This window comes from Sciurus vulgaris (genome assembly GCF_902686455.1).
Source record: "Sciurus vulgaris genome assembly, chromosome: 6".
Lineage (NCBI taxonomy): Eukaryota > Metazoa > Chordata > Mammalia > Rodentia > Sciuridae > Sciurus > Sciurus vulgaris.
In genome coordinates this window covers 73,787,050-73,807,466 of record NC_136466.1, presented here as the reverse complement: position 1 = coordinate 73,807,466, position 20,417 = coordinate 73,787,050, and the positions used below count along the sequence as shown (strand labels likewise).

The 20,417-nt window shown below is 36.8% G+C and overlaps 1 protein-coding gene across 8 annotated transcripts in view; it reads right to left on the bottom strand.

The window, feature by feature from the left end:
* The window catches only part of FAM13B (family with sequence similarity 13 member B), a 111,725-nt gene that overhangs the window by 28,182 nt on the left and 63,126 nt on the right, over positions 1–20,417 (bottom strand). The window lies entirely within an intron of this gene.

Sequence of the window (20,417 nt, the reverse complement as noted above, 5' to 3'; positions counted from 1 at the left end):
CTTAGTTACATCACTTCATCACAATTCCCCCCACAAATTTAAAAACCTCAAGTCTAATGCTAATGTCTTGAGCATTACTAAAAAGTGTATTAAATTATTGGTGTTTTTGATGATCATCTCTAAAATCAACAAGAACCTGTATTTTCTTCTCAGATTCTTTAGAAACTACCACGTGTCCAGTTTTGTTTAGTATGAAAGAGTTCATAATTAACTGAAAAAAGTTAATGAACTACTTTTTCCCTTTTCTAACTACTTATCTCCATGAAGCTGAACTGTCATACTCTTCTAAAACAATCTACAGCAGTAGACTGAAATTAGAAGCAAATGTGAGAATCCAGCTGTCTTCTAAGTCAGACAGGCACTAAATATATATGCAAACATAAAATAATGCAACTCTTTAAACTAAAAAATGATTATGAATAGTTGTTTATTAAGAAAAAAGTGGCCAGGAATGGTGGTATGTGTCTGTAGTTCCAGCTACTCAAGAGGCTGAGGCAACAGGAGAGCTTGAGACCAAAGCTCAAGGCCAGCCTGAGTAACAGAGTGGAAAAAAAGGTGGAAAGACGGAAAAAGCAACCTTATTAATATTTTATTATTATGTTTAAGTGAATTAATATTTTAAAAATTTTTTGTTTTTATTTCTAATATGGTAAATACTGATGGATATACCTACACAAACAAAAGCTCTCTGGAATCCTCAATAATTTTTAAGAGTAAAGGGGTCCCAAGACCCAAAGTGTGAGAACTGATCTAAAAGTTGGACTTTAGTAAACTTTAAGCTATAGAACGTAGCCTTACATTCTGAAGGTTTCTAGGCACATTAAAACAACAACAACAACAACAACAACAAAAAAAAAACAAGTATTTAAAATATTACCTGACCAAATGCTTAAAATGAGCCTTGGTATCTTAAAGAACCAAACTCAAGTTCCAGCTCTAACTTCACATCACAAATGTGAGAATAAGAAGTAACTTGTCTACCTTAAGGGTTATTATGAAAGAAGCAACAGAAATATACTAAAATCAATAAACCTATATTTAAAAGACATACTATTCCATTGTCAATTCTTATTTAACCTATAATTCTTTACCATGAAATAACTGAAACAAAATACAAAGACTAATATAATTAATATCCGCATAGCTAGAGTCAGCTTTAGGCAACATAATTCTTAAATTTGCTTTCCAAATAGTGAAAATCAGTAAACAAAAAGGCAATTGGAGGCAATGTATAAGATAAAGTGACAAAAAAAAAAAAAAAAAAAAAAAAAAAGATAAAGTGACAGAAGTAAAACCTGACTGCCTAGCAGTAAAGGAGATGAAATGTAAAACCAGGTGCCAAACTGTGCTCTATATTATGCCTCAGGACAAAGAAATTAAGTAAGAGTCATCAAAGTCAGATTAGAATGTAGTCAGAGTTCAATTATAGACAACGAAATATATACTTTCTTTAAGTAAAAGAAAAAATGTATGTTTCATTGCTTCACATTTACTTCCTCAGAATTCATTCAAAATCAAACATTCATTCATGTGTGGGTAGAGAAGAGCTTGGTCATTGGCTAAAATATCAGCTGGCAAAATAACATATCTTCTCCCTTTCTTCTCCCTCCCCATTGTGCCTTTCCACAAACATCAGAGTCCTCAAAAGGAAGTAAGCCACTCTGGTCTCAAAAGTAAGCTAGAGACCTTTTGTAGTAAGCAGTGATAGTAGTAGTAGAAGTTGCACCACAGGGTTACTGTCAGGAATTAATTAAGGCCTGGTGGGCATTTCTAGTAATTGTTCTCTACCTATGCCTTAGTCATCAATAATTGGTGCGTCTACATTGCTTGGTTTTGCTTCTTCCCATCTCCACTTACCTAGCTCTGTTCAAGCACGCTAGTTACTTGTTTTAAATAGGTTAAAGTTCCTTACTCCATTCTGCACATTTAATGTGTTCCACAAATCCTTAAAAAACTGCATATTAAGAAAATTCAATCTTGTCCACTTTCTTTTACTGAATTAATATGATGAAAACTGATAAGGTCCCATAATAGAATAAGTCAAATGACAGTCATCTCTTCCTCTAGGCTGCCTGCTAGTTTCTCCAAATATAACCTCCACTTCAGAAGTGAGATGACTCTATTTTAGCACTTTCTCAGTGTTTGCAATACATGAATAATTTCAACTTTTAGAGAGTACCACCAATGAATGTACTCTGCAATGGATGAATTTTATGGAGGTTTACTGATAAATCCAGATATTCTGATGTAAGCTTGGATCAGACTAATGATCTACACACAGTTGCAAATCCCAAAAACAGCCCAAATGACTGTACAACTTGCTGTATCTACTAAGAATCTACAGAGACAAATTTCAAATGAAACTGAAAAAAATATTGATTTGTAAAACATATATATTTTGAGGGGAGGGAGAGTAGGACATCCAGGGGTGTTGTATTTCTAAGCTAAATCCCAGCCCTTTTAAAAAGTGTTTATTTTGAAACAGGTCTAAGTTGCCTGGGCAAACTTGGAATTTCTCTTCTTCCTGCCTCAGCCTCCTGAATGGCTGCACCAGCATACCTAACTTATGACATATCTGTTACCCAAAATATACATATAACCCAAACTCAACAAGAAGAAAACAGTCTAATTTTAAAATGGGCAAAACACACACCAAAGAAAATATATGCATGACAAACACACAAAAAGATGCTCAATATCACATCATTAGGGAATTCAAGATTCAAACAATGATATACCACTATATACCTATCAGAACAGCCCAAATCCAAAACACTAACACCACCCATGGTGGCAAGGATGTGCAGTTTTCATCTGCTGCTGGAAAAATGAATGAGACACTAATCTAAATTTATGTAGGCATTTAGATTATACTACAGGTGATATTCAGATCAGTGGGGAAAAGATAGGTAATTAAAAAATTTATGTGTTAACTAGGTAAATGTCTAGAAAAAAAGTAAAATTCACTCTACACCTTATACCATAATAAATTTCTAAGGGGTTAAATATTTCAAAGTTGAAAATAAAGTCACAGAAGTATTTTTAAAAAGAAAAGTAATTTAGAATTTCAGAGTAGGGAAGGACTTTTCAACTATGATGTAAAACCTAAAAAAAGAAAAAGAAAAAAGAAAGATAAAACTGAATACTGACAAAAATGAACTTAAGCAGCTCAAAAGACAAATTTAAAATATTTTTAGTTAATCACAAAAAAGGCGTATTTCCTTAATAAATAAAAGTGCCTATAAATCAAAAAGGAAAAAACCCAACCATCCAACAGAAAAATGCCTAAAGTATACAGGCAACTAGAAATAAAAAAGACACTGATCATTTTTACAAAAATATCAATGGCGGATTGGGAATCTAGCTCAATGGTAGAGTACTTGCTTGGCAGTCATGAGGCCCAGAGTTTGATCAGCAACACTGCCCCCCAAAAAGTGCAAAATGTCAATGGAGGGCTGGGGTTGTAGCTCAGTGGTAGAGTGCTGGCCTAGCATGTGTGAGGTATTGGATTCGATTCTCAGCACTGCATATAAATAAAATAAAGGTTCACTGACAACTAGAAAAATATTTGAAAACAAAAGGTCAATGAAAACTATAATTTACAAGTTTCACTAATCAGGGTATAATAAAAAATCTGCCAAGAGCATAGTGAAATAGGTACTAGTACACATTGCTAGTGATTGATAGTATAAACTTGGTTCAATGGAGGACAATTTGGCAATATATAACAAAATTACAATTGTAGGTTCTAGCAGGGGAGCGCAGCTACTCGTATACCCTTGACCGAAGAACGGTCCTCCTCTATCGGGGAAGGTCGCCGAGCACGCAGCTTCGGGAGGGACGCACATGGAGCGGTGAGGGAGGAAGGGGACACCTGCCTAGCCAACCAGATCAGCCGAATCAACCCTGGCGATCAATGGGGTGACAGATGTCGCAGCCAGATCGCCCTCACATCCTACAATTGTATACAAATAAATATACTTTAATTTTTCTTATCTAAGCAGTATCTTTTCAGAAGTAAATATTTTAAAATTCTATAAAACAAAAATCAGTTACCTATACACAAAGTTTTTTAAAAAATTGGTGCTGGGGACTGAACCCAGGGCCTTGCCATACTAAGCAAATTCTATAGCCCCATATAGCATTTAATCACTAGAAGTCCCAAGATTAATTTCATACTGGCTAATCAACCACTGTGGTACTAGGGTTTGAGTAGCTCCTAGTATTCTTCAGTTTATGTGATTTTAATAGCTTTGGTTAAAATGCTAAAAAATAATCTGATTTCCTTATATTGCAAGTCAATTTCAGAGACACAACCTTCTTGCTAGGGATGTAGTTCAGTGGTAAAGTACTTTTCCAGCATGTGCAAGCCCCTGGGTTCAATCCCCAGTCCCAAGAGCAGGGAAAAAATTATTTTTTGAAGCAATCTTCAAAATTATTTTTGGTAGCTAAAACCTTGATCTCTTTATAATATTCTAACCCAGGAGTGGCAAACTACAGTCTACTAGCCAAATCCAGCTCAATGCCACTTTTTGTATGGTTAGTAATATGAGAATGGTTTTTACATTTTTTTTCCCTCCCTGGTACTAGGGATAAAACCTAGCCGTGCTTTACCACTGAGCTACATCCATAGTTACTTTTTTTATTCGAGACAGGGTCTCACTAAGTTTTTGAGACTGGCCTTGGAATTTGCCTCACGTCCCTGAGTTGTTGGGATTATAGGTTGCCCAACTGCACTGGGGCAGGGGCGTTCACATTTTTAAATGATTGTATGTGTATGGGGGGAGGGGATCAAAAGAATATATAACAACATAAAAATTTATAAATCCAAATTTAGGGACCATAAATAAAGTTTTTGGGTTTTTTTTTTTTTTTTTTTTGGCAGTGCTAGAAATCAAACCCAGGATGTTTTGTACACTCGGCAAGCCTCTACCAATGAGCTACGCCCCCATCAGCCCTAAAATAAAGTTTTATTGGCATACAGCCATGCTCATTTGTTTATATATTTTCTCTGGCTGCTTTCATGCTATCACAACAGAATTAATTAGTTGTGACAGAACTATACCCACAAAACCTAAAATATTTACTATCTGACCCTTTACAAAAAGTTTGCTGACCTCTACTTTAATTAGCCTTACACTTTCCTTAACTTCAGTTACCACTTAAATCATGCCATAAGACACATGAAACTCATACGTCCTCTCCAACTCATATTCCCCTCTTCTGGCAACTTCTTCACCTTGCTGCCACACTAAAAGCCTCATTTCAAGTTTCCAACCCACTTAGCATGTACTCTGCACACTGGTCAACTATTTCAAACATATTTTTATCAAAGCCCTTACCAAGGTTGTCAAGTTTACTATCAGTTTTCTGTCTTCCAGGTAGAAAAATGTTAAAAGATGATGTTACACCACGTACACTGCTAGTTTAGTTTACTACAAACTCATGCTACCAAACATCAGCTAGACCTCCACTGGTTCTTGAGTATCTACTGATTTCTACTTGTTTTATTTGATTTTCTTTCCCATGGAGGATCTTGAAAAACTACCTGTTTCTTGAAACTGCAAACCCTATTCTATCTCTTCACCCTCTGCAAATGAGGCATTTCATTTTAAAATAAAACAATCTCAAATAATAAGCCCAAACCACCTTCTGGTTCAAAAGCATTATGTATCTCCCCTTGAACGGCAGATTAAAAGCAACTGTTCCTATTTAGAAATAATCACTCAACCTGTACCCTCTGAAACATCTTTCCTCTCTCTCTCACTGCCACCACCCAGCAGTGTTACACAAATTTTCCTATTTTTTGACATTTTAAAATCTCTACTTATCTAGAGACTGATTCTCACCTACTACTGACATACAAAAATTACCATGTGATAGAAAAGGGGGTCAGAGAGCTATACCCCAACCAGGCTATGCAATTATTCTCTTTCTTTTTATTCTCAAAACAAAATTGTACTTGTTTAAAAAATATTCCAGCCAGGTACAGTGGAACATACCTGCAATCCCAGCAGCTCCAGAGGCTGAGGCAGGAAGATCCCAAGTTCAACGCTAACCTCGGCAATGTGGCAAGGGTCTAAGCAACTTAGCAAGACCCTGTCTCAAAATAAAAAATAAAAAGGGCTAGGATGCCTGTAATCCCAGCAGTTCAGGAGGCTGAGACAGGAGGATTGTGAGTTCAAAGCCAGCCTCAGCAAAAGCAAGGCACTAAGCAACTTAGTGAGACCTTGTCTCTAAATAAAAATATAAAATAGGGCTGGGAATGTGGCTTAGTGGTCAAGTGCCCTGAGTTCAATCCCCAGTATATGGCTGGGGGATGGGGAGCCTGGGGATGTGGCTCAGCGTATTGGTTAAACATCCCTGCATTCAATCCCTGGTCAAAAAAAAAAAAAAAAAAATCCACACTTCACTGTTTCTACCTGCTCATTTGATACTCAACGTCGATCACTAACATCGGTCTTCTTCCATGACATCCACCACCCTACAAACCTTCTTTAACAATCTTTAAATGGAATTTAATTTTTATGTTTAGACTGTAAATCAATAGAAACTGCCAAAATCTAAATATAAAAGAACTTAAGAAAAGTAAAATCACCTGTAACCCATCAGCCAGATGGCCACTGGAGTATTTTGCTATATTTCTTACACACACAAAAATTCATTAGGCCAAGTAATCTACACTTAGATTTTTTAAAAAATAACTTTACATGATGACTATTACCCATACCTTTAAAACAATTTCAAATAATTCAGTAATACTCAATTATATGGATTTGCCATGATTTGACTTTTTCCCAGTTACTGAAAATTTTTAATGTCTCTCATTTTTTTTCTCTTGCAAATAAACCCTCAATGAGAATTCTACTAGGCAAATTTTTGCATGCATCTCTGATTTGTGTACATTTCCTTAGGATATACTCCAAGATTTTGATATTTCTATCTATAAGGTTTAATGTCTTTTGTTATAAATGCTATAAATGTGTTTTTGGTTTTTAAATGTTTAAAACCTATTATAAATGTGTTTCCAGGAAAATATGTAGCAGTTTATACTTCCACTGTCTGTATGAGAGTGCCAATCTCAGTTTGCCATCAACAGCATTAAATACATTGCTCCTAGGTTATTTTCTACTTTTTTTTTTTTTTGTTCAATAGTGAGGCAAAGAAAGAGCTACCACTTTGGACTTTTAACCTCACTAGTAAGCAAATAAAAGAAAATTAAACATTCTCTTCCTACTTTATTTTAACACATTTGCCTTTCACCTGTTAACTTTTTAGTTTCACAAAATTCTTAAGGGAAAAATTCCTTTTTGACATTCCCAACCTTAATAAGCTGCTTCCTCCTCCAAGAATACAGAAATTACACAGGGGTTTCCTCAACCTGCTTTTCCTCTTGTAAGTCAGTGGTTGGACAATTCCATTTGCTCATAACCAAAGAAGCCCCATTATCAACCAAAGTTTATAAAGATTGAATTTTAAAGGCTATGAGAGAGAAAAATCAAATTACAAATTACATATAGGGGGAAACAGATTTGGATCTTAGCTGATTTCTCAACCCAGACCCTCACTGCCAGGAGGTCCTGGAATAACATGTATCAAGCTCTGAAAGAAAATGGATGCCAAACTAGATTTCTTATCCAGCAAAATTAAGCTTCAGATTTGAAGATGAAATAAAGACCTTCCATGATAAACAAAGTTAAAAGAATTCACTACTAGAAAGCCTGCACTACAGAACATTCTCAGCAAAATATTCCATGTGAAGGAAACGAAAAAAAAAAAAAAAAAAAAAAAAAGAAAACCAGCAAAGGGAGGAACTACACTAAAGTAAAGGTCAATTAAAGGAGCAACTAAGTCAAGTTAAAAACCAAAAATAAACCAAAGTAACAAGGAATAAAAATCAGATCTCAATAATAACCCTGTATGTTAATGGCCTAAACTCATCACTCAAAAGACATAGACTGGGGCTGGGGAGATAGCTCAGTCGGTAGAGTGCTTGCCTTGTAAGCACAAGGCCCTGGGTTCGATCACCAGCACATCCTCCCTCCCACCAAAAAAAAAAAAAAAAAAAAAAAAAAAAAAAAGGCATAGACTGACAGATTGGATTTAAAAAACAACAACCAAAACACAATATGCCACAATATGCTGTCCTAGGAAGATGAAAGGTTGGGAAAACGCATGTCACTCACATGGAGTGTGTAAACAAGCAAGGGTTTTCCATCCTCAAATCAGACAAAGCAGACTTCAAATCAAAGTTAGTCAGAAGAGATAAAGAAGGTCATTTCATACTGCTTAAGGAAACCATACACCAACAAGACAGAACAATTGTATATATATATATATGCCCCAAACAACGGAGCATCTGTGTATATCAAACAAACCCTTCTCAATTTCAAGAATCAAACAGATCACAACACAGTAATACTAGGTGACTTCAACATACCTCTCTCACCACTAGATGTATCTTCCAGACAAAAACTAAACAAACCATAGAATTAAATGATACAATCAATGATTTAGACTTAACACATATATAATTTCATCCATCATCCAGTGAATACATTTTCTTCTCAGCAGCACATGAATTCTTCTCTGAAACAGACCATATGTTATGCCACAAAGCAACACCCAGCAAATGAAAAAAAAAAAGAAAAAAGAAATACCCAGCATTCTATCAGATCATAATGGAATGAAACTAAAAACCAACGATAAGATAAAAAACAGAAGCTACTCCAACATCTGCAGAATAAATAGCATGGTAACGAATGATGAATGGATAGCAGAAGAAATCAGGGAGGTAATTAAAAAATACTTAGAGACAAATGAGAACACCGAAACAATATATCAAAATCTCTGGGACACTATGAAGGAGGTGCTAAAAGGAAAGGTCATTGCATTGAACTCATAAGTTAAAAGTGTAAAATGTCAATAAATAAATGACCTAACAAACATCTCAAAGTCCTAGAAAAAGAAGAACAAATCAACACCCAAAACAGCAGAAGACAGGAAATGATTAAAATCAGAGCTGAAATCAATAAAATTGAAACAAAGCACAGAATTGAAAAAAATTGACAAAACAAAAAATTGGTTCTTTCAAAAAAAAAAAAATTGATAAGCCCTTAGTCACACTAACAAAGAAAAAAAAAAGAAAGCTCAAATTACTAAAATTTGTGATGAAAAAGGAAATATTGAGACACACTACTGAAAGAAAGATGATAATTAGAAACTATTTTGAAAAGTTATACTCAAATAAAATAGAAACACTTGAAGACATCGACAAATTTCTACACATATGATCTACCCAAACTGATTCAGGAGGACATACACAATTTAAACTCATCAATTTCAAGCAATGAAGTAGAAGATGCCATCAAAAGCTTACCAACCAAGAAAAGCCCAAGAAGAGACGGATTCTCAGTCGAGTTCTACAAGACCTTCACATAAGAATGAACACCAAGACTCCTCAAATTATTCCATGGAACAGAAAAGGCAGAAACCCTTCCAAACTCATTCTATGAGGCTAGTATCACCCTGACACCAAAACCAGACAAAGACACAGCAAGGAAAGAAAACCTCAGACCAATATCCCTCATGAACACAGATGCAATCTAATCTCAATAAAACTCTGGCGAACTGCATACAAAAACATATTAAAAAGATAGTGTGCCACGATCACGCGGTTCTTTCCTAGGATGCGAGGTTGGTTCAACATATGGAAATCAATCGAATCAACAGACAAAGACAAGAATCATGATTATCTCAACAGATGCAGAGAAAGCATCTGACAAAATACAGCACTTCTTCATGTTCAAAACCCTAGAAAAATGAGGGGTAGTAGAAACATACCTCAACATTATAAAATCTATCGATGCTAAGCCCATGATCAACATCATTCTAAATGGAGAAAAATGTGAAAGTATTCCCTCTAAGAACTGGAACAAGACAGGGATGCCTTCTTTCACCACTTCTATTCAACATCGTCCTTGATACCCTAGCCAGAGCAATCAGACAAAAGAAATTAAAGGACTATCACTATGCTGACAACATGATTCTGTATCTGGAAGATCCAAAAAATTCCACCAGAAAACGTCTAGGACTCATAAATGAATTTGGCAAACTCGCAGGATATAAAATCAATACCCATAAATCAAGAGCATTTCTATACATAAGTGAAAAATCCACTGCAAGAGAAATTAGGAAAACTACCCCATTCGCAATAGACTCCAAAAACAAACAAACAAAAAAAACAAATAAAAAAACAACAAAAAAAAAACCAAAAACCAAAAAACAAAAACCCAACAACAACTTGGGAATCAATCTAACAAAAGAGGTGAAAGACCTCTACAATGAGAACTATAGGACACTAAAGAAAGAAACTGAAGAAGACCTTAGAAGATGGAAAGATCTCCCATGCTCTTGCACAGGCAGAATTAATAGTTAAAATGGCCACACTGCCAAAATTGTTATACAGATTCAAAGCAATTCCTATTAAAATCCCAATGACATTCTTCATAGAACTAGAAACAGCAATCATGAAATACATCTGGAAGAACAAAAGACCCAGAATAGCCAAAGCACTCCTGGGCAGGAAGAGTGATGCAGGAGGTATCAAAATATCAGACCTTAAACTATACCACACAGCAACTGTAATGAAAACGGTATAGTACTAACACCAAAATAGACAGGTAGACCAATGGTACAGCATAGAAGACAGGGAGACATACCCATATAAGTACAGTTATCTCATACTAGATAAAGGTGCCAAAAATATACATTGGACAAGAGGTAACCTATTCAACAAATGGTGCTGGGAAAATTGGAATTCATATGTAGCAAAATGAAAATAAATCCTATCTCTCACCCTGCGTAAAACTCAACTGAAAGTGGATCAAAGAATTAGGCACAGCCATTTTCTCTCCTGAAAATGTGCCATTCCGCTGCTTAATAAAACCTGCTGATTTGTTGAGGTCTGTCCCCCTTTTCAGTTATTTTTGCTTTCATTTTTTATATTTTATTTAGAGATAGGATCTGGCTATGTTGCCAGGCCTTACTAAGTTGCTGAGGCAGGCTTTGAACTTGAGATCCTCCTGCCTCAGCCTCCCAAGGCACTGGGATTACAGGCATGGACCTTGGTGCACTTAATTCTTACACAATTTGATTGATTTGATTTTTGTCCAAATCATATTTTTCTTCTTTACTGGCAAGATTAGGATTATGGGGATCCAAGATGGCGGTCTAGAGGGAGGCTGCGTTCCTTGTAGCTCCGCAACGCTGCATTCAAGCAGAGGATATCTGCTTCTCGGTGAGGTAGTTTTTGCTGCTTAACGATCCCCTGCTCTTTACCCCATTTGTCTGCTGTGATTACCTGCAGTCTGCCAGCATATCAAGGCCTTTTTTGAGAGCAGATTGCTCACTGTCAGGCGTCTATCATCCGCCATTTGCCTGCCTCTCGCCTGTCCATCACCTGCCTTACCCCTATCCGTCACCCAACGCTCGAGGTTCACCTCCGGATTGTCCGACAGCTGCCAGCAGACTGACCTCGGACCACCAGTGGAGAACCAGCTGCCTGCTGCTGCCTGGAAGTTCACAGTTGCAGTACCTGCAGGTTTGATTACATGTGGCTGCCGCCATTTTGAGACAACACCAGGCCCTGTAGGACCCCTGGCTGGACTGATCGAGTCCCATCTCCAGGATCCCTCAGCCCGACCGATCACTCCCTGCCTCTGGGGCCCTCACATCAACTGACTGCTCCTGCCACCAGGACCGCCAGACCAACTGACTGTGCCCTATCACCAGGACCCCAGATCGACTGATTGCACCTGGCCTCCAGGATTCCACAACCACACAAACACACCGGACCTCCAGGACCCCTGCCAGACCAACTGCATCCTGTCTCCAGGACCCCCAGCTGACCACGTCCACCCCTGAGCTGCAGCTCCCCATTTGCCAACACATTTGGAAGCCAGAGCAGCCAACTTGGATAATCCTGAAAGCCGTAGCTCCGATCTTCGAGTGGGGCAAATCCCATCCTGCTACGCCTGCAGGAAGCTTGAAGCTCATTCTCAGGTACCTCTCATACATTGGGCTACTGAACACTGGGAGGTTTCATTACAATATGACTATTATACAGTAGATTTTCTTTTTTCTCCTTTTGTAAAAAAAAATTTAAGTTTTTATTTCTTTACGATTCTTGCTTTCTATTCCTTCTGTTTACTTGTTCCCTCAGAGTCGCTTTCTCCCTTATTTACATGATGTTATTGTCCCCATAGGGGCTATTTGGTCTAGGATTGCACAGTGTCTGGTTTGGGCACTGCTAATATTGAGCTCCCCTTAAAGAATGGGTTTTGAAAACCTATAGGGCCACTATAACCCTATAGGGGGAAATCTGCAATACCCCCAGATTTGCAGTGCTAGAGGGGAAGATACATGAACAACATGAAAAAACAAGGGAAGAAAATGATCCAAACAAGTCTAGATTCTATAGTAATAGAATCCAATGACAGTATGTTAGAAAAAATGTCAGAAAAGGACTTCAGACTATACATGATTAAGATGATTCGAGAAGCAAAGGATGAGATAAGAGAGCAAATGCAGGCAAAGAATGATGATACCAATAAGCTGAAAGAGCACCTGCAGGAAGCAAACGATCATTTCAACAAAGAGATAGACATTCTCAAAAAAAAAAAACCAAACGGAAATCCTTGAAATGAAGGAGACAATAAACCAAATAAAAAACTCAAAGGAAAGCATCACCAACAGACCAGACCACTTGGAAGACAGAACCTCAGACAATGAAGACAAAATATTTAATCTTGAAAATAAAGTCGCCCAAACAGAGAAGATGGTAAGAAATCATGAACAGAATCTCCAAGACCTATGGGACACCATGAAAAGACCAAATTTAAGAATTATTGGGATTGAGGAAGGCACAGAGATACAAACCAAAGGAATGAACAACCTATTCAATGAAATAATATCAGAAAATTTCCCAAACCTGAAGAATGAAATGGAAAATCAAATACAAGAGGTTTAGAGAACACCAAATGCACAGAATCACAAAAGATCTACACCAAGGCACATTATAATGAAAATACCTAACATTCAAAATAAAGATAGGAATTTGAAGGCCACGAGAGAAAAGCATCAGATTACATATGGGGGGGACCAATACGAACAGCAGCCGACTTCTCAACCCAGACTCTAAGAGCTAGAAGGGCCTGGAACAACATATTTCAAGCTCTGAAAGAACATGGTTGCCAATCAAGAATCCTATGCCCAGTGAAACTAACCTTCAGATTTGAAGATGAAATAAAATCCTTCCATGATAAACAAAAGTTAAAAGAATTTACAAATAGAAAGCCTGCACTACAGAATGTTCTCAATAAAATATGCCATGAGGAGGAAATGAAAAACAACAATGGAGGTCAGCAAAGGGAGGAACTACCTTAGAGAAAAACCACTCAAAGGAAAAACCAAGCCAACTTAAAAACCAAAAATAAGCCAAGTGACTGGGAATACAAATCATTTCTCAATAATAACCCTGAATGGTAATGGCCTAAACTCATCAATCAAAAGACATAGACTGGCAGAATGGATTAAAAAGAAAGACCCAACAATAGGCTGCCTGTAAGAGACTCATCTCATAGAAAAAGACATCCACAGACTAAAGGTGAAAGGATGGGAAAAAACCTACCATGCACATGGACCCAGTAAAAAAGCGGGGGTTTCCATCCTTATATAAGATAAAGTGGACTTCAAGCCAAAGTTAGTCAGAAGGGATAAAGAAGGACATTTCATACTGCTTAAGGGAACCATAAATCAGGAAGACATAACAATAGTAAATATTTATGCCCCAAACAATGGTGCATCCCTGGACATCAAACAAATCCTTCTCAATTTCAAGAATCACATAGACCACAACACAATAATTCTGGGCGACTTTAACGCACCGCTGTCACCACTTGATATATCTTCCAAAGAAAATCCAACCAAAGAAACCATAGAACTCAATAACACAATCAATAACCTAGACTTAATAGACATATATAGAATATTCCATCCATCAACGAGCGGATATACTTTCTTCTCAGCAGCACATGGAACCTTCTCAAAAACAGACCATATGTTATGCCACAAAGGAGCCCGTGGGAAATGCAAAAAAATAGAGATACTGCCTTATGTTCTATCAGATCATAATGGACTGAGAGTAGAAATCAATGATATACTAAAAAAAGGAAATTACTCTAACACTTGGAGACTAAATAATATGCTATTGAATGAAACGTGGATAACAAAAAACATCAGGGAGGAGATTAAAAAATTCTTAGGGGTCAATGAGAAGGACAATACAAAATATCAAAATCTCTGGGACACTATGAAAGCTGTACTAAGAGGAAAATTCATTGCATGTAGCACATTCCAGAAAAGAATGAAAAGTCAACAACTGAATGACCTAACATTACAGCTCAAAGCCCCAGAAAAAGAAGAACAGAATAACAGCAAAAGTAGTAGAAGACAGGAAATAATTAAAATCAGAGCTGAAGTCAATGAAATTGAAACAAAATAAACTATTCAAAAAATTGACATAACAAAAAGTTGGTTCTTTGAGAAAGTAAACAAAATAGATAAACCCTTAGCCACACTAACAAAGAGAAGGAGAGAGAAGACTCAAATTACTAAAATTCGTGCTGAAAAAGGAAATATGACAGACACCACTGAGATACAGAACATAATGAGAAGCTACTTTGAAAATCTGTATTCCAACAAAATAGAAAGTACCGAAGACATTGACAAATTTCTAGAGACATATGCTCCTCCCAAACTGAACCAGGAGGACATACACGATTTAAACAGATCAATATCAAGCAATGAAATAGAAGAAGCCATTAAAAACCTACCATCCAAGAGAATCGAAGACCAGACAGATTCTCAGCCGAGTTCTAGAAGACCTTCAAAGATGAACTCATTCCAATACTTCTCAAAGTATTCCAGGAAATAGAAAAGAAGGGTACCCTACCAAACTCATTCTATGAAGCTAATATCACCCTCATACCCAAACCAGGAAAAGACACATCAAGGAAAGAAAATTTTAGACCAATATCCTTGATGAATATAGATGCTAAGATCCTTAACAAAATATTGGCAAACCGTATCCAAAAACATATTAAGAAAATTGTGCACCACGATCAAGTGGGGTTCATTCCTGGAATGCAAGGATGGTTTAACATCCGTAAATCAATAAACGTAATCCATCATGTCAATAGACTTAAGGATAAGAATCATATGGTTATTCCAATTGACGTAGAAAAAGCATTTGACAATATACAACACCCCTTCATGCTGAAAACTCTAGAAAAAATTGGGACAGTAGAAACATACCTGAACATTGTAAAGGTTATTTATGCTAAGCCCATGGCCAACATCATTCTTAATGGAGAAAAACGGAAACCATTCACTTTAAAAAGAGGAACAAGACAGAAATGTCCTCTTTCACCACTTCTATTCAACATTGTCCTCGAAACTCCAGCCAGAGCAATTAGGCAGACTAAAGAAATTAAAGGGATACGAATAGGAAAAGAGGAACTTAAGCTGTCACTATTTACGGATGACATGATTCTATATTTAGAGGATCCAAAATCTTCCACCAGAAAACTTCTAGACCTCATCAATGAATTCAGCAAAATAGCAGGCTGTAAAATCAACACACATAAATCTACAGCATTTTTATATGCAAGAGACGAAACAGCTGAAAGGGAAATGGGGAAAACAACTCCATTTGCAATAGTCTCAAAGAAAATAAAATACTTGGGTATCAATCTCACAAAAAAGGTAAAAGAACTCTACAATGAAAACTACAAAACACTGAAGAAAGAAATTGAGGAAGTCCTCAGAAGATGGAAAGATCTCCCATGTTCTTGGATAGGCAGAATTAATATTGTCAAAATGGCCATACTACCAAAAGTGCTATACAGATTCAATGCAATTCCAATTAAAATCCCAATGACGTACCTCACAGAAATAGAGCAAGCAATCATGAAATTCATCTGGAAGAATAAGAAACCCAGAATAGCTAAAGCAATCCTTAGCAAGAAGAATGAAACAGGGGGTATTGCAATACCAGAACTTCAACTCTACTACAAAGTAATAGTAACAAAAACAGCATGGTATTGGCACCAAAATAGACAGGTAGATCAATGGTACAGAATAGAGGACAGGGACACAAACTTAAATAAATACAATTTTCTAATACTAGACAAAGGTGCCAAAAATATGCAATGGAGAAAAGATAGCCTCTTCAACAAATGATGCTGGGAAAACAGGAAATCCATATGCAACAGAATGAAACTAAACCCCTATGTCTCACCCTGCACAAAACTCAACTCACAATGGATCAAGGACCTTGAAATCAGACCAGAGACCCTGAAGATTATAGAAGAAAAAGTAGGTCCACATCTTCACCTTGTTGGCTTAGGATCAGACTTCCTTAACAGGACTCCCATAGCACAAGAAATAAAAGCAAGAATCAATAACTGGGATAGATCAAACTAAATAGCTTTCTCTCAACAAAGGAAACTATCAGCAATGCGAAGAGAGAGCCTACAGAGTGGGAGAATATCTTTGCCACCTATACTTCAAATAGAGCACTAATTTCCAGAATATATAAAGAACTCAAAAAACTCTACACGAAGAATACAAATAACCCAATCAACAAATGGGCTAAGGAAATGAACAGACACTTCATAGAAGAAGATCTACAAGCATTCAACAGATATATGAAAAAATGTTCAACATCTTTAGTAATAAGAGAAATGCAAATCAAAACTACACTAAGATTCCATCTCACCCCAATTAGAATGGCGATTATCAAGAACACAACCAACAATAGGTGTTGGAGAGGATGTGGGGAAAAAGATACACTCATACATTGCTGGTGGGACTGCAAATTAGTGCAGCCACTCTGGAAAGCAGTGTGGAGATTCCTTACAAAACATGGAATGGACCTACCATTTGACCCAGCTATCCCACTCCTCGGCCTATACCCAAAGGACTGAAAATCAGCACACTACAGAGATGCAGCCACATCAATGTTCATAGCGGCTCAATTCACAATAGCCAGACTATGGAACCAACCTAGATGCCCTTCAATTGATGAATGGATAAAGAAACTGTGGTATATATATATATATATATATATGTATATATATATATATATATACAATGGAATATTACTCAGCTATAGAGAATAATAAAATTATGGCATTTGCAGGCAAATGGATGAAATTGGAGAATATCATGTTAAGTGAGATAAGCCAATCTCGAAAATCCAAAAGAGGAATGATCTCACTGATAAGCGAATGATGACTCTTAATGGGGGGTGGGAGTGGGACAAGAATGGAGGAAGGAGGGACTGTATAGAGGGAAAAGAGAGGTGGGAGGGGTGGGGGGCAAGGAAAAAAATAATGTAATGAATCAAACATCATTACTCTATGTAAATTTATGAATATGCAAATGGTATGCTGTTACTCCATGTACAAACAGAAACAACATGTATCCCATTTGTTTACAATAAAAATAAATTAAAAAAAAAAAAAAAAAAAGAATTAGGCACTAGAACAGAGACCCTGCAACTGACAGAAGAAAAAGTAGGCTCAAATCTTTATCATGTCAGCTTAGGACCTGATTTCCTTAACAACACTCCTAAAGCACAAGAAGTAAAATTAAGAATCAATAAGTGGGATGGATTCAAACTAAAAGGCTGCTTCTCAGCGAAAGAAACAATAAAGTGAAGAGAGAGTCTACAGAATGGGGAAAAATTCTTTACCACACGCACCTCAGTTAGAGCACTAATCTCCAAGATACATAAAGAACTCCAACAACTAAACACCAAAAAAACAAAGAACCGAATCAATGAATGGGCTAAAAAATGGAGAGACACTTCACAGAAGAAGAAATACAAATGATCAACAAATGTGAAAAAATGTCCCAACATCTACTGCAATTAGAGAAATGCAAATCAAAACTACTCTAAGATTTCATCTCACTTCAGTCACAATGGCAATACAAGCAACAATAAATGTTGGCAAGGACGTGGGAGAAAAAGTAAATTCATATATTGCTGGTGGGACTCCAGATTGATGCAGCCACTCTGGAAAGGAGCATGGAGATTCCTCAGAAAACTTTGAATGGAACCACCATTTGACCAACCTATTCCACTCCTTGGTCTATACACAAAGGACTTAAAATCAGCATACTACAGTGACACAGCTATATCAATATTTTTTTTTAAGAGTAAAAATTATTTACTGTATTGATTTACATACCAAGGTGGTTGCCCCCCTAGGCAGAATAGCAAGGAAATCAAGAGATGAACAGTATATATAAGGTTTGGGGGCTAGAAATGAACACATTCATAGCTGGGCACAGTGGTGCATACCTGTAACCCCAACAATTTGGGAAGCTCATGCAGGAGGATCAAAGTTAGACGACAGTCTCAGGTGTTACGGAGTGCACGAGATTTACAAACCACCATGAATATTGAACCAAATTGAAAGGGAAAAAGGTTTTTTTTTGTTTTTTTTTTTTTTAAATAAATAACACTAAACACTATTTATTAACAGATACCAGATTGTATGATAAGAAATTTACTTTTGTTAACTGTCATCTTCAAAAATATTTTTTAAAATTTATTTTTATTGTAAACGAATGGGATATATACTGTTTCTCATTTTACATGGAGTAACAACATACCATTTGTGTAATCATACATTTACATAGGGTAATGATGTTTGAATCATTCTGTTATTTTTTCCTCATCCCCACCCCTCCCACCCCTCTTTTCCCACTATAAGTCCCTCCTTCCTCCATTCTTGCACCCCTCCCACCCCCCATTAAGTGTCATCATCTGCTTATCAGTGAGATCATTCCTCCTTTGGATTTTTCAGATTGGCTTATCTCACTTAGCATGATGTTCTCCAATTTCATCCATTTACCTGCAAATGCCATAATTTTATTATTCTCTATAGCTGAGTAATATTCCATTGTATATATATATACCACAGTTTCTTTATCCATTCATCAACTGAAGGGCATCTAGGTTGGTTCCACAGACTGGCTATTGTGAATTGAGCAGCTATGAACATTGATGTGGCTGTATCTCTGAAATATGCTGATTTTAAGTCCTTTGGGTATAGGCCAAGGAGTGGGATAGCTGGGTCAAATGGTAGGTCCATTCCAAGCTTTCTAAGGAATCTCCACACTGCTTTCCAGAGTGGCTGCACTAATTTGCAGCCCCACCCGCAATGTATGAGTGCACCTTTTCCCCACATCCTCTCCAACACCTATTGTTGCTTGTATTCTAGATAATTGCCATTCTAATTGGGGTGAGATGGAATCTTAGGGTAGTTTTGATTTGCATTCTCTTGTTACTAAAGATGTTGAACATTTTTTCATATATCTGTTGATTGCTTGTAGATCTTCTTCTGTGAAGTGTCTGATCATATCCTTAGCCCATTTGTTGATTGGGTTATTTGTATTCTTGGTGTAGAGTTTTTGGAGTTCTTTATAGATTCTGGAAATTAGTACTCTATATGAAGTATGAGTAGCAAAGATATTCTCCCACTCTGTATGCTCTCTTCGCACTGCTGATAGTTTTCTTTGCTGAGAGAAAGCTATTTAGTTTGAATCTGTCCCAGTTATTGCTTCTTGCTTTTATTTCTTGTGCTATGGGAGTCCTGTTAAGGAAGTCTGATCCTAAGCCAACAAGGTGAAGATGTGGACCTACTTTTTCTTCTATAATCTTCAGGGTCTCTGGTCTGATTTCAAGGTCCTTGATCCATTGTGAGTTGAGTTTTGTGCAGGGTGAGACATAGGGGTTTAGTTTCATTCTGTTGCTTGCATATGGATTTCCAGTTTTCCCAAGCACCATTTGTTGAACAGGCTATCTTTTCTCCATTGCATATTTTTGCACCTTTGTGTAGTATGAGAAAATTATATTTATTCGGGTTCGTGTCCATGTCATCTATTCTGTACCATTGATCTACCTGTCTATTTTGGTGCCAATACCATGCTGTTTTTGTTACTATTGCTTTGTAGTATAGTTGAAGTTTTGGTATTGCGATACCCTGTTTCATTCTTCCTGCTAAGGATTGCTTTAGCTATTCTGGGTTTCTTATTCTTCCAGATGAATTTCACGATTGCTTGCTCTATTTGTGTAAGGTACATCACTGGGATTTTAATTGGAATTGCATTGAATCTACATAGCACTTTTGGTTGTATGGACATTTTGATAATATTAATTCTGCCTATCCAAGAACATAGGAGATCTTTCCATCTTCTAAGGTCTTCCTCAATTTCTTTCTTCAATATTTTGTAGTTTTCATTGTAGAGATCTTTTACCTCTTTGGTTAGATTGATACCCAAGT